This window comes from Delphinapterus leucas, chromosome 14, assembly GCF_059928025.1.
Source record: "Delphinapterus leucas isolate spDelLeu-1000000601 "Yukka" chromosome 14, BTC_Dleu_Yukka2, whole genome shotgun sequence".
Lineage (NCBI taxonomy): Eukaryota > Metazoa > Chordata > Mammalia > Artiodactyla > Monodontidae > Delphinapterus > Delphinapterus leucas.
The window spans coordinates 31264301-31277647 of NC_143142.1; the positions used below are offsets into that span (position 1 = coordinate 31264301).

At 39.6% G+C, this 13347-nt stretch overlaps 1 protein-coding gene across 1 annotated transcript in view; it reads right to left on the minus strand.

The window, feature by feature from the left end:
* The window catches only part of PTPRM (protein tyrosine phosphatase receptor type M), a 750850-nt gene that overhangs the window by 601115 nt on the left and 136388 nt on the right, over positions 1 to 13347 (minus strand). The window lies entirely within an intron of this gene.

The window sequence follows — 13347 nt, forward strand, 5'->3', positions numbered from 1 at the left end:
GTAATGAAAGGGAAAATATTACAACAAAGATTACTCTACCCAGCAAGGATCTCATTCAGATTTGACAGAGAAATTGAAAACTTTACAGACAAGCAAAAGCTAAGAGAATTCAGCACCACCAAACCATCTTTACAACAAATGCTAAAGGAACTTCTCTAGGCAGGAAACACAAGAGAAGGAAAAGACCTACAATAGTGAACTCAAAACAATTAAGAAAATGATAATAGGAACATACATATCAATAATTACCTTAAATGTAAATTGATTAAGTGCTCCAACTAAAAGACATAGACTGGCTGAATGGATACAAAAACAAGACCCATATATATATGCTGCTTACAAGACCCACATCAGATCTAGGGACACATACAGACTGAAACTGAGAGGATGGAAAAAGATATTCCATGCAAATGGAAATCAAAAGACCAGACCAGATGGCTTCACAGGTGAAGTCTATTAAACACTTAGGGAAAAACTAACACCTATCCTTCTCAAACTCTTCCAAAATATAGCAGAGGAAGGAACACTCCCAAAACCATTCTACGAGGCCACCATCACCCTGATACCAAAAGCAGACAAAGATGTAACAAAGAAAGAAAACTACAGCCAATATCACCAATGACCATAGATGCAAAAATCCTCAACAAAATACTAGCAAACAGAATCCAACGGCACGTTAAAAGGATCATACACCATGATCAAGTGGGGTTTAGCTCAGGAATGCAAGGATTCTTCAATATATGCAAATCAATGTGATACACCATATTAACAAACTGAAGGAGAAAAACTATATGATCATCTCAAAAGATGGCAGAAAAAGCTTTTGACAAAATTCAACACCCGTTTATGATAAAAAAAAAAACCCTCCAGAAATTAGGCATAGAGGGAACTTACCTCAACATAATAAAGGCCATATATGACAAACCCACAGCCAACATCTTTCTCAATGGTGAAAAACTGAAACCATTTCCACTAAGATCAGGAACAAGACAAGGTTGCCGACTCTCACCACTATTATTCAACATAGTTTTGGAAGTTTTAGCCACAGCTATCAGCAAAGAAAAAGAAATAAAAGGAATCCAAATCAGAAAAGAAGAAGTAAAGCTGTCACTGTTTGCAGATGACATGACACTATACGTAGAGAATCCTAAAGAGGCTACCAGAAAACTACTAGAGCTAACCAATGAATTTGGTAAAGTAGCAGGATACAAAATTAATGCACAGAAATCTCTGGCATTCCTATACAGTAATGATGAAAAATCTGAAAGAGCAATTAAGGAAACACTCCCATTTACCATTGCAACAAAAAGAATAAAATACCTAGGAATAAACCTACCTAGGGAGACAAAAGACCTGTATGCAGAAAAGTATAAGACACTGATGAAAGAAATTAAAGATGATACAAACAGATGGAGAGACATACCATGCCCTTGGATTGGAAGAATCAACATTGTGAAAATGACTATACTACCCAAAGCAATCTACAGATTCAGCGCAATCCCTTTCAAAGTACCAATGGAAAATTTCACAGCACTAGAACAAAAACTTCCACAATTTGTATGGAAACACAAAAGTCCCCGAATAGCCAAAGCAATCTTGAGAAAGAAAAACGGAGCTGGAGGAATCAGGCTCCTGGACTTCAGACTATACTACAAAGCTACAGTAATTAAGACAGTATGGTACTGGCACAAAAACAGAAATATAGATCAATGGTACAGGATAGAAAGCCCAGAGATAAACCCACGCACATATGGTCACCTTATTTTTGATAAAGGAGGTAAGAACATACAATGGACAAAAGACATCCTCTTCAATAAGTGATGCTTGGAAAACTGGACAGCTACATGTAAAAGAATGAAATTAGAACACTCCTTAACACCATACACAAAAATAAACTCAAAATGGATTAAAGACCTAAGTAAGGCCAGACACTATAAATCTCTTAGAGGAAAACATAGGCAGAACACTCTATGACATAAATAACAGCAAGATCCTTTTTTACCTAGCTCCTAGAGAAATGGAAATAAAAACAAAAATAAACAATGAGGGACCTAATGAAATAAAATAAAAATAAACAAATGGGACCTAATGAAACTTAAAAGCTTTTGCACAGAAAAGGAAACCATAAACAAGCTGAAAAGACAACCCTCAGAATGGGAGAAAATATTTTCAAACGAAGCAACTGACAAAGGATTAATCTCCAAAATTTACAAGCAGCTCATGCAGCTCAATATCAAAAAAAAAAACCCAAACAACCCAATCCAAAAGTGGGCAGAAGACCTAAATAGACATTTCTCCAAAGAAGATATACAGATTGCCAACAGACACATGAAAGAATGCTCAACATCGCTAATCATTAGAGAAATGCAAATCAAAACTACAGTGAGGTATCACCTCACAGCAGTCAGAATGGCCATCATCAAAAAATCTAGAAACAATAAATGCTGGTGAGGGTGTGGAGAAAAGGGAACCCTCCTACACTTTTGGCGGGAATGTAAATTGATACAGCCACTATGGAGAACAGTATGGAGGTTCCTTAAAAACTAAAAATAGAACTACCATACGACCCAGCAATCCCACTACTGGGCATATACCCTGAGAAAACCATAATTCACAATGTTCACTGCAGCTGTATTTACAATAGCCAGGACATGGAAGCAACCTAAGTGTCCATCAACAGAGGAATGGATAAAGAAGATATGGTACATATATACAATGGAATATTACTCAGCCATAAAAAGAAACGAAATTGAGTTATTTGTAGTGAGGTGGATGGACCTAGACTCTGTCATACAGAGTGAAATAAGTCAGAAAGAGAAAAACAAATACCATATGCTAAGACGTATATATGAAACCATAAAAAAAATGGTTCTGAAGAACGTAGGGCAGGACAGGAATAAAGACGCAGACCTAGAGAATGGACTTGAGGACGTGGGGAGGGGGGAGGGTAAGCTGGGACGAAGTGAGAGAGTGGCATGGACATATATACACTACCAAATGTAAAATAGATAGCTAGTGGGAAGCAGCCACATAGCACAGGGAGATCATCTTGGTGCTTTGTGACCATCTAGAGGGGTGGGATAGGGAGGGTGGGAGGGAGGAGATATGGGGATATATGTATATGTATAGCTGATTCACTTTGTTATAAATCAGAAAGTAACACACCATTGTAAAGCAATTATACTCCAATAGAGATGTTAAAAACAAACACACAAAAAAGGATTTCCCCAATCTAAATAACATAAATCCAAGTATGAGGCTTTCCCACTAATTGCAGAAAAACCTAAGTCAGAAGCCTGATTTCATGGTAATTATTGCCATTTGTCTGATGAATTTTACAGTAATTTCAGGATACTCATGAAGCTTCTCAGATAAGAACACACTAAGCTCAGAACAAGAGCTGCTGAATAATGTACTCCTGCTTTCTTGTAAACAAAAGTATTATTAATTTTGATAGCTTCTATGGATAGTCTTAATCTCCAATTTAAAAGAAGAGCATAGGTTTCTATGTAAACCAGTTTACAAGCCAAAATGTATGTAAGGAATAATTTATACTACATATAAATTCCCTTTTTTTGTTTTGTGTCCAAAATATTCAAGGGAAGATTCACAGACCTACCCAGCTCCTTACTTAAGCCTATAGTGAGAAAGGCTTTCATCTACCTCTTAAATAAGGCAAGAGTTCCATTTGCCTAGTTTGTTAAAATACCAGGTTTCAGCCAGCCTTTCCCTTTTTCTTTTAAGAATACAATATTATTCAAAATGAGTCAAGGAATTGTATCTACTTCTACCACTCTGGTATTCCACAGTAATCACCCAGTAAACACTCAGGTACAAATTAACAAGTCACGGCTGTGATCCAGGACAGAAGAATTTCTCAGAGTGTTGTGAAAGATTCCATGTAAAAATGCAATGGAGTAAGTATAAGAATATTAGCTTCATTGATATAACATGATGCACCACACTCAACGTTTTTATATGTGTTACTCCACAACATCCCCATAACAGTGTTTTAAATTTCATAAGACAGGTGTTACCATTACCATTCTTATAGGTGACAAAAGGCAAAGAAAAGTTAAGGGACAATCAATGGCCACACAAGTGATAATACAGAATTGATATTTGGACCCTTTTCCTTACTACTTGGAATAACTTAAGGCCTAAGCACTGGACTCTAATCTTTTGGACCTAGGTTTGGATGCTCAGGGTTAGGTGACAATTGGATATGCTAATTAACATCTTTGCCCTCTCTTTTCCCATCAGTCAAATGGGAATATAATCACTGGTTTCACTGTACTGTTATCAGAAGTATCAGAATTCAATCAGGATTCAATCAGGAAAAGCAGAATTCAATCAGGAAAAGCACATAGAGCATTGACACTGGTGCCCATGTAATGGGCCAATACTCTCCTATATAAATCAGTGCAACTGAATTCTCAATTTTCAAGTTAAATTTCTACTTTCAGTAGAAATTATTAACAATTTTACAAATGCAGGCTCACCATAACCTATCCCTGGCTATTTCTCACACTTCTGTCTTACAGGATTCCAGGATGCTTCAGAGTCTTGTTCAGTGCCCAAACTCTGATCTGCTACACAGAAGCCCAGGGTCTCCTTCAAACGAAAGGAGTCCTCTTAAAAGACAGAACCACTTTTCTCAAATATACATTTCTTTATATTTCTTTATAAAGAAATATACATTTATCTTTTTATACATTTAATTTCCTAATGCGATACCTTAAATAGAAATGATGAATAAACAGCTGGGTGAATAAATGAAATGATGAATAGAAAGACACACCACAGCATAGGAGAAGTTCAGGGACTCAATTATTTTGAAGAATCAGACTGAGATAATCCCAGAAGCTTAAGAAAAGAAATGACAAGCTCATTTTTGCATCCATTTATCCAAAATTCTGTGTTGTATTATTTTTTAAAGTTGTTGGAAACAGCCAACATATATTTCACTCCCTGCAACTTAAACTCTTCTTTCAATGTATATGACGCCTTAAAAATGGGAGATGAAAACTGCATGTAGGATTCCTTTATACTATGCTATTATATCTCACATTTTTCCCAGTAATTCCAAGTGTATCCCCTTTAGTTTTAGATATTTGAAGATTTTTTATTTATTGGGGTATAGTTGCTTTACAACGTTGTGCTAGTTTCTGCTGTACAGTGAAGTGAATCAGCCATATGTATACATTTCCCACACACCCATAGCTTGTCTTCCTTCGAACTCTGGGAAACTTCAGTGGGGGACAATGTGTTAATGACATAAGTAATTAGGTTCTAAAAGATGTGTTTTTTATAGAACTGGGAGGAATGGAGGTGGCAGTCAGGAGAAGAACAGCTCTTGACAAATGGGTGCACAGCCACTCCTGTAAACAGGAACTTCCCTGCAGGAAAACTTCCTCCCCTGGGATCTATAATTTGGCTGTTGCCTTAGAGAGCTGATGAAAGCAATTACAGGACAAAAAGGCTGATTTCCCCTGCATCTGTTGAGGCAAAGCCAGGGATAATGTTTCATTTACACTAAAGGAATTCATGGTTTCTTTCAGAATAGAACCTGAAAGACGAATCCAATCTAATCAGAGGCACAGGCATCTTATCGAGATGAAAATCCCTTAAGATGTAGTTTCCCAGCCTTAAAGGTCAGTTACTTATTAAGAGTTTTAACAGTTTTATCAGAAATGACCACATTCAGTGCTTCACAGATGTCATAGGGGAAACAGAGAACCATTCCTCTGTGTTTCCATTAAATGAAAATATTAGTGACCAACAAAGATAATGGTCTATGAAAAATCAGGAAAATAAATTTTTCTGGGCACAATAAGTTACTTGCTGTCAATATTTTAGTTATTTTTTTCAGATTTCCCCAGTTTTATGTATACACATTTGTGTGTGTGTGTACATTTACTCTAATGCAATTGTATCGCATGTGTAGATTTGTGTATCCACCACCACAGTTCAGATAAAAACACATCACCTTCATTTTCTAATTTTCAAAATAATAACTTGGTTTCTTATTATCCTCCAAAGATGATTAGTTATTTTTCTTTAGTATCTTTACACTCTCACTAATTTCATCATATTTTATGTGTTTCAGTCCATTGCAATTATTATCCCTTTTTTTGCTCAAAATTTTCTATCTGTGGCCTGTGGAATTCTCTTCAGTTTGTCTCTTGAGTTTCTTGGACACTGTGCTATTTCGTCTGTAATATTAATTATGATCTGACAGGACAAGATGTTCTGAGCTCCTTTTATACATTCCATTCTTCAGACCAGGAATTAACCATTTCTCCAAGGAACTTGGTTTCTTTTAGTGGTGGAATAGGGTTTCAAGGCCAAAAAATAATTGCTACAGGGGCTCATTGTTTCTGGGTTAGCTATTTTTTTTTAATTTGTATTTTATACTGGAGCACAGTTGATTTACAATGTTGCATTAGTTTCTGGCTTACAGCAAAGTTATTCAGTTCGGGCCCTTGCTCAGTGGCAATGACAAACATTGGCTTCACCCTTGGAGTGAGGCAGGCATAGCAGGGAGGATGGGCTCTTCCTGTCCTGAGTAAAACTGAATCCTTGGACCACAGGCCCAGGTGGCCCCCCGCCCCCACGCCACAGCATGAGTACAGCCAAGGTGGGGAGGTGTGGTGTGATGCGGTGTGATGCCCACTGAACATCTACTGTACACAAGCAACATTCACTGAACACCCAGTGTGTGGTCACCACCCCACTAAGAACTTTTCATGAAGGACCTCATTTTGCAGTCAGAATAGCCCATATGCATGTATATACACACATATATAATGATTATTCCCATTTATCAATGAAGAAAGCAAGGCCAAGAGAGATTATCAGCACCTTGCTCCAGTTCACCAAGCCAAGCTATTAAACTCCAGTCTACACACTCACCACTGCCCCACACGGCTTCCTCTGAAACCCCACCCACCAAGAATAGGGATGGAGCTGAAAGTGGGATGGAGAAAACCAATCAAAGCCCTCAGAGACCTGAGCAGTTTCACAGAAGCTTCTCCAATGAAGGAAATGTTCAAAACTGTCCAACCCTGTACCCACCAGCCACTTGTGGCTACCGAGTACTTGATATGTGGCTAGTGGGATGGACTGAGGAATAAAATTTTTATTTATATATATATTTTTATAATTTTTATTGGAGTGTAGTTGATTTAGAATGTTGTGTAAGTTTCAGGTGTACAGCAAAGTGATTCAGTTATACATGTACATATATCCACTCTTTTAAAAATTCTTTTCCCATATAGGCCGTTACAGAGTATTAAGTAGAGTTCCCTGTGCTATACAGTAGGTCCTTATTAGTTATCTATTTTATATATCGTAGTGTGTATATGTCAATCCCAATTTTACTTAATTTTTATTCTTTTAGATTTAAATAGCCCAATGTGGCTAACAGCTCCCATAGCGGACAGCCTTAGAGTTTAAGAGAGAGAAAACACTTTTTCTCATAGGTGTCCATACGGGACAGGAAATATAAAGGGGTGAATTCTCTATGACAGCGGTCCCCAACCTTTTGGGCACCAGGGACTGGCTTCATGGAAGATAATTTTTCCATGGACCAGGGTGGGCTGTGTGTGCGGGGGATGGTCCAGGCTGTAATGCGAGTGACGGGGAGCTGCAGCTGAAGTTCTTACTCGCCCTCCACTCACCTCCTGCTGTGCGACCTGGTTCCTAACAGGTACCAGTCCACGGCCCGGGGGTTGGGGACCCCTGCTCTATGAGATATTCAGACGAAGGCTCTTCCTTTCAAAATTCAAGGAAGAAGATATTGTCTCTTACTGTAAAAAATCAAATTGATTTGACCACACCAGCCTAGGTGGTGGAAGCAAGAAGAATTTTCTAAGCAAAGGGAGTAGTACAAGCAAAGACAAGGAAACGATAAGCAAGCATGAGAGTACTGTCACCAGCCCCGTGTGGCTGGATGATTAAACATGGGAAGATGTAAAACGCAGAGAACATGGCAAAATAACATAAGAGACAAGGAAAATCTAGTCCGTTGTTAAGCTGTTTATTGTGTGCATTCCCCACTAAATCACAAGGTTGAGGTGTGAAAAGGCAAAGGGAAAAGCATCACTAATACAAAGGAACGAAAAATAGAAGTATGTGTCCACGGGAAAGAATCATTCTAAGAAAAAGGCAAAATATCTTGAGAAAGCATTTCTGAGATGCATGCGTTGCCGACAGCAGAGTGAAACCCCACATATGCTATGAGCGTGGTCACTAGGGAAGCTAGAGCACCTACAATAGGCCACACAAGGGCAACACAGGGTGGGCCAACGGGCAGCCATGGCCGTTGCCTGGGCTGGGGGAGCAGACGTTTGTCCTTCAGTGTGTCTCATGACCACTCCACTGGGAATGCCACGTCCCCATTAGGGTCTGGTCCACATGGTCCAAAGGGAACACGGGATGGGGGACGGGGCAGAGGAACTGCCCTGGACAGGCTAGCAGACAAGGGGAGGGCACAGGCCACCACATCCGTCACACACAAAGCTCCCAGGAGCACCCACCCCAGGCCCTGTGACTCACCAACCCTTAACATTTTAATAACCAGATGCAGACCAGTTGAACATGAGAGTCTGGAGCCTTGTCTAATCTGTGGGATCAGACGAAACCTCCCACCACTGGGCAGAGGAAGCAAACACGTGGCCCGAGGGCCGCATTCAGGTTTCACAACATCCAACACCCAATTCTTTGTATTTTATTTCCTCTGCATGGCTTGGCCACATAGATCAGAAATTTTCACTTTGGAAATTCCAGACTCAACAGATCTGGCAAAGCTGGGCCCATATTCCCACACGGAACTGACTAGCAGCCCCTCTTCTCTGAGCCCCCGCTCACTCATGTCACTTGTCACTCACCCAGGAAGTCACCTGGGTTTAGGGCCCTTGCCGTGGACCGTTAGATGTGCCTGCTACAAAGCAGAACTGCAGCTAAGACGGGAGCTCAGCTGAAGTAAAAATATACACCAGAGGAAGGCAGGGAGTTTTTGTCCTGATGAATTTGGAACTATCACTCTTCAGAGAATTAACTTTTCCCCACATGCCAGTAGGGCTGCCACAGACTATTTTCAACTGAACTTGAGCAATGTCACAATACTTCCGAGGACATTAATGCCATTAAGGCTTTTTTGAGCAGTAGTAAAATCCCAAACCATTTTCTCTCCTTTTCTAATTAATGTCCATAATAGATCTGTAGTCTGCCTCACTTCTTTTTTTTTTTTTTTTTTTGCCTCACTTCTTAAGAAAGAAACTACAACTCTGATTAATTTTTGATATCAACTCTGCTAGAATCCAGACTTGCCTGCCCTCTGCCCCCGAAATTTTTATCTGTTCACAGAATTCCACGCTATTCTTGATTTAGGACTTAGAACACTCGTAGCAACTTAATTAAAACGTAAACTCTTAAGTATACCTAAAATCACAATTACGTAAATATATTCCAGATTTATTAGCTAAACCAAAACCTAGTTTAAAGGTGAAATATCACAGATGCTGGGCAAACGCGCTGCATTTATGCTGAAGCCTCATTCGCCTTGGACAGAAGCAATATCCCTCCTTGTTCCTTTTCTTCCTACGGGCCCCTCTCCAAGCCCCTCCCGAACCACGCTACCCTTGATGCACACAGATTTGGGGTGCCCCATCTTTGTCCTTCTTTGTGGCGCTGGATATTAATACTAATCATGTGTCCTCTGGGCCCATGGGCATAGATGGCTCAGAAAAAGCTCTGGCACGTTTAATGCCAAGCTGGACTGGGCCTCCTTTGGCTTTGGTGCAGGTGTGGAACAGAGGACTGGGAGTTTCAAGCCCTTCACAGGTGTGAAACGTTTAGTGTGGAAAGTATTTTATTTTTGGAGGGTGGGGGTTTATGTCTAGTGCCTGTATTGCTGCGAAAAGATTCCTAAACACAGCAGGAAGCTGGCTGCCTAGGGAGCCCTGGGAAAGCTTTGGAAAATGAACCCATAAGCTTTATGCCCAGAGGTTCTGATTCAGTGGTTCAGGTATGAGATCCAAGAGTCCACACTGTGAAAACATCCCCCCAGGAATTTCCGAAGATCAGATGGATTAAAGAAGCAATGTCCCCTGCTGGTTTGAGCTACATCGAACCTCCTCTTTCAAGGATGCAGCAAGGTCAAGGCTACGGGGAGGCGGGAGGCGAAGAGGCAGCATGTGAATACAGAGGAGGATCCAAGGGTCTGGGTGGGGAGAAAGGAAGTCTGAAGATATACTTTATAGCAAAGCAGAGCTTGAAAGAGACCCTTCCTCTGTATGATAGCCTTGTGCCTTGTGTGCATGGGTCTGTCTAGTGATGGGCTGGTATCAGTGTGGGGGGATGGTCCCCCCAGAAATCCTTCCCAGAGCCTGACTTCTCATTAGCTTGTACCTTTCATCTCAAGTCAGAGACAATCAAAGACAACTGAAAAATAAATACAGATGTTCCAAAAAATTTCTCTTTGAGGCATTTTCTTAGAAGTCGTAGGGCATGTACCAAGTACTTTTCATTCTTTAGGCTCATGAGAGAAAAAAAAAAAAGGCAAATGTACTGGTCCAGGGAAAATGCATTGACCATAAACACGGACTTTACAGAGAGAATGTGAGATGGAAAAGGTGGTTAATAGTCAAAGCTTTAGTGGCACCACTGGACACAAATGTCAGAGTCTCCAGCCTGACATGCGAAGCTTATGCCAATTAAAAAACAGCAGATAAAACTTTCAAATTCAAATACTGTAATTAATCAAAATCAAATAGAATAATTTAACGCTGATTTAGCTGGATTCCTTGCCACTCAGAATAGAAACTGAATCTTCCAAAATCATTCCAAAATGTCCAGTCTTCTTTGCAGCAAGAAGTGTTCTCATAACTAAGTTCTGATCAATGAAAATGAAATGTAAGTGGAAGTGCTATATGTCTGCTTCCAGAAACTACCTTATAAACCAGCTCACCCTGGCCCTTTTCCCCTCTCCCTGCTTCTGTTCTTCATCACTTAATTCATGTTAGTTCAAATTAGGAAGTGATGGCTGGAGCTCGAGCAGTCATCTTGAACCTTGAGGTGCCACGTTAGGATGGTATAGGGATCCAGAAAGAAGGAGGCTGCCCGTCCCCCCGGTCAGGGTCTACTTACTTCCACACTCCTTTTACTGGAAAGGAAAAATAAAATTCTACTTGCTTACAACATTCTTATTTGTGTTTTCCACCACCTTGGGCTGAATCTAATCCTAATTAATACATAACGTTTTATACCAATAACATCCATCAAGATGTTAGAAAATGTTTTCTTTTTGGATTTTCTTGCTCTTCAAAAAGAAAACTTAAGTATTTTGTCTTTGCCTCCGCAGATGTAGAAATTATCTAAGAGGGCAACACACAGCAACTCCATTAGCAAAATTTATGAATAAATTTTTCATCAGCTCACAAGTGTTAAGTAAGCTGGGGAGACACAAGAACAGGAGTGATCTCCTTTCCCTTATGTTCTCCCACACATTTCCTCTTTAACTCAAACTGATAGGATCAAGTTTTAAGAGTCAGTGATATTTGTTCTCACCATGATCATCCTTCCCCTCACCCTTAAATCCCCAAGATGCTGATAAGACTAGAGGCTCACAGAATTCGTGTAGAATCGATACATGACGATGTACAGTGGAAATGAAAAGAGAAGCTATTCCTGGGAGTCAGGAAACCTGATTCTTATCCTGGTGCTGTTGCAGAAAATCACAGTGACCGTGCTGTGATAGTCACTGACCTCTTAGGGCCGCATCTTCTTAGCTGTGAACTAAAGGGACTGGGTGACAGCTTGAGGTGCTCTCTAACCCTAGGGTGCTATGGTCTTAAAACTATGCCCCTTAAAGTTTCTTCAAGGGCTCCAAATTAATACCTGCAGTACCAGTCAAACGTGTTTCAACTCAGAACACTCGTATTTAAGAATAATTTACTACTTTATACCATTGTATCCTAAGACTATGTTTCCTTTGCTATTCTACTAACTTGTTATTCATGCTTACTGTTAAAAACAAATTTTGGAGAAAATTAAGGGCCATAAAGACTTTGAAAAGAATCTACCAGATACTGAATGTTCTGGAACAAAATTTCAAAATCTCACATTGATAAACAGAAAACAAAAGCTTGATGAAGAAGTGTTACTCCCTTTTCGGAGTATGTAAATCCTGTAAGAGAAAAGTTGTTAAATACAATTTAATCCACTCTGGAGCACAGTTAAATGGATGTGATGGATGGCAGGTTGTCTTAATCTTTCCCATTTGTTAAATTATGATCGATGAGTGATGTTCACTGCTGAATTTCCAGACAGGGCCTGTGTTTGAACTCCCCGTCTTTATCAAGAGCTTCCAATCAACAATTGTTCTAAATCTGTCCCCATCACACCAGTGTGACACTCCACAATTATGATAAAGAGGAAGGCCAGAAACCTTACAGAATAAGTCCCTGGGTATTGTGTCTGATGTGACATGCAATCAACATGTCAACTAAGTGAAACTGTCTCAACAAATTTGCGGTATTTTGGACTTCTAAGTAAGCTTTCTCAGCAAACTCCCCCCACCCCCCAGGGAAAGAAAATGCTTCTGGCTCTGCAATTATTTGTCTTTAGGGAAAGAATTTACTGTGAGGCACAGAAACTTTACATTTCAATGTCCCCTATTTCCTGAGTAATACAACAAGCCCACATAAATGACCTTTAATTACCTGTCTAAATTTGAATGAAGAGGATCACAGATCAGCAAAACTGTATATAATCCAAAAATACTCATTTGTACTTACAGCAACAATGTAGTTCTTTACCTAGTCTCTGTGTATTAACCACATTTATGTTTCTAATTATGTATGGTTTACGGTAATAGAGACCCTTCCCTGCTACCCGGTGAAAACACAAATTTACAGCTTGGGGAGGGAAAGCAGAAACTCACATAGAAATGAATGGCAGTTAAATACTCAAAGAACTAAGTAAATAATGTATGTGCCAACTTTTTAAATAAACAGGTTTTTTAAATGCAGGACGTGGCTCATTTTCAGCATTAATCATCCAAAGGTGACATACTCTCAAAAACCTGGGAACACGGATTCTTTAAAGTGATTGTGTTTCAGCATAATACTGAGAGCCCATTTTCACATACAAGAGTCCACCCTGGTCCTTACAGAACAGATCTTATTGTGTAAGTGCCAAATATTTATAACAATGGCCCCTCCCCGCCTACACAATCTAAAGATAATGTTACTGTGAGGTTTCAGGCATAATAAAAATTCAGAGTCAAAGTAGATTTTTTTCCCATAAACATTTGACACTTGAAAGGGATTTCATATAAGCATT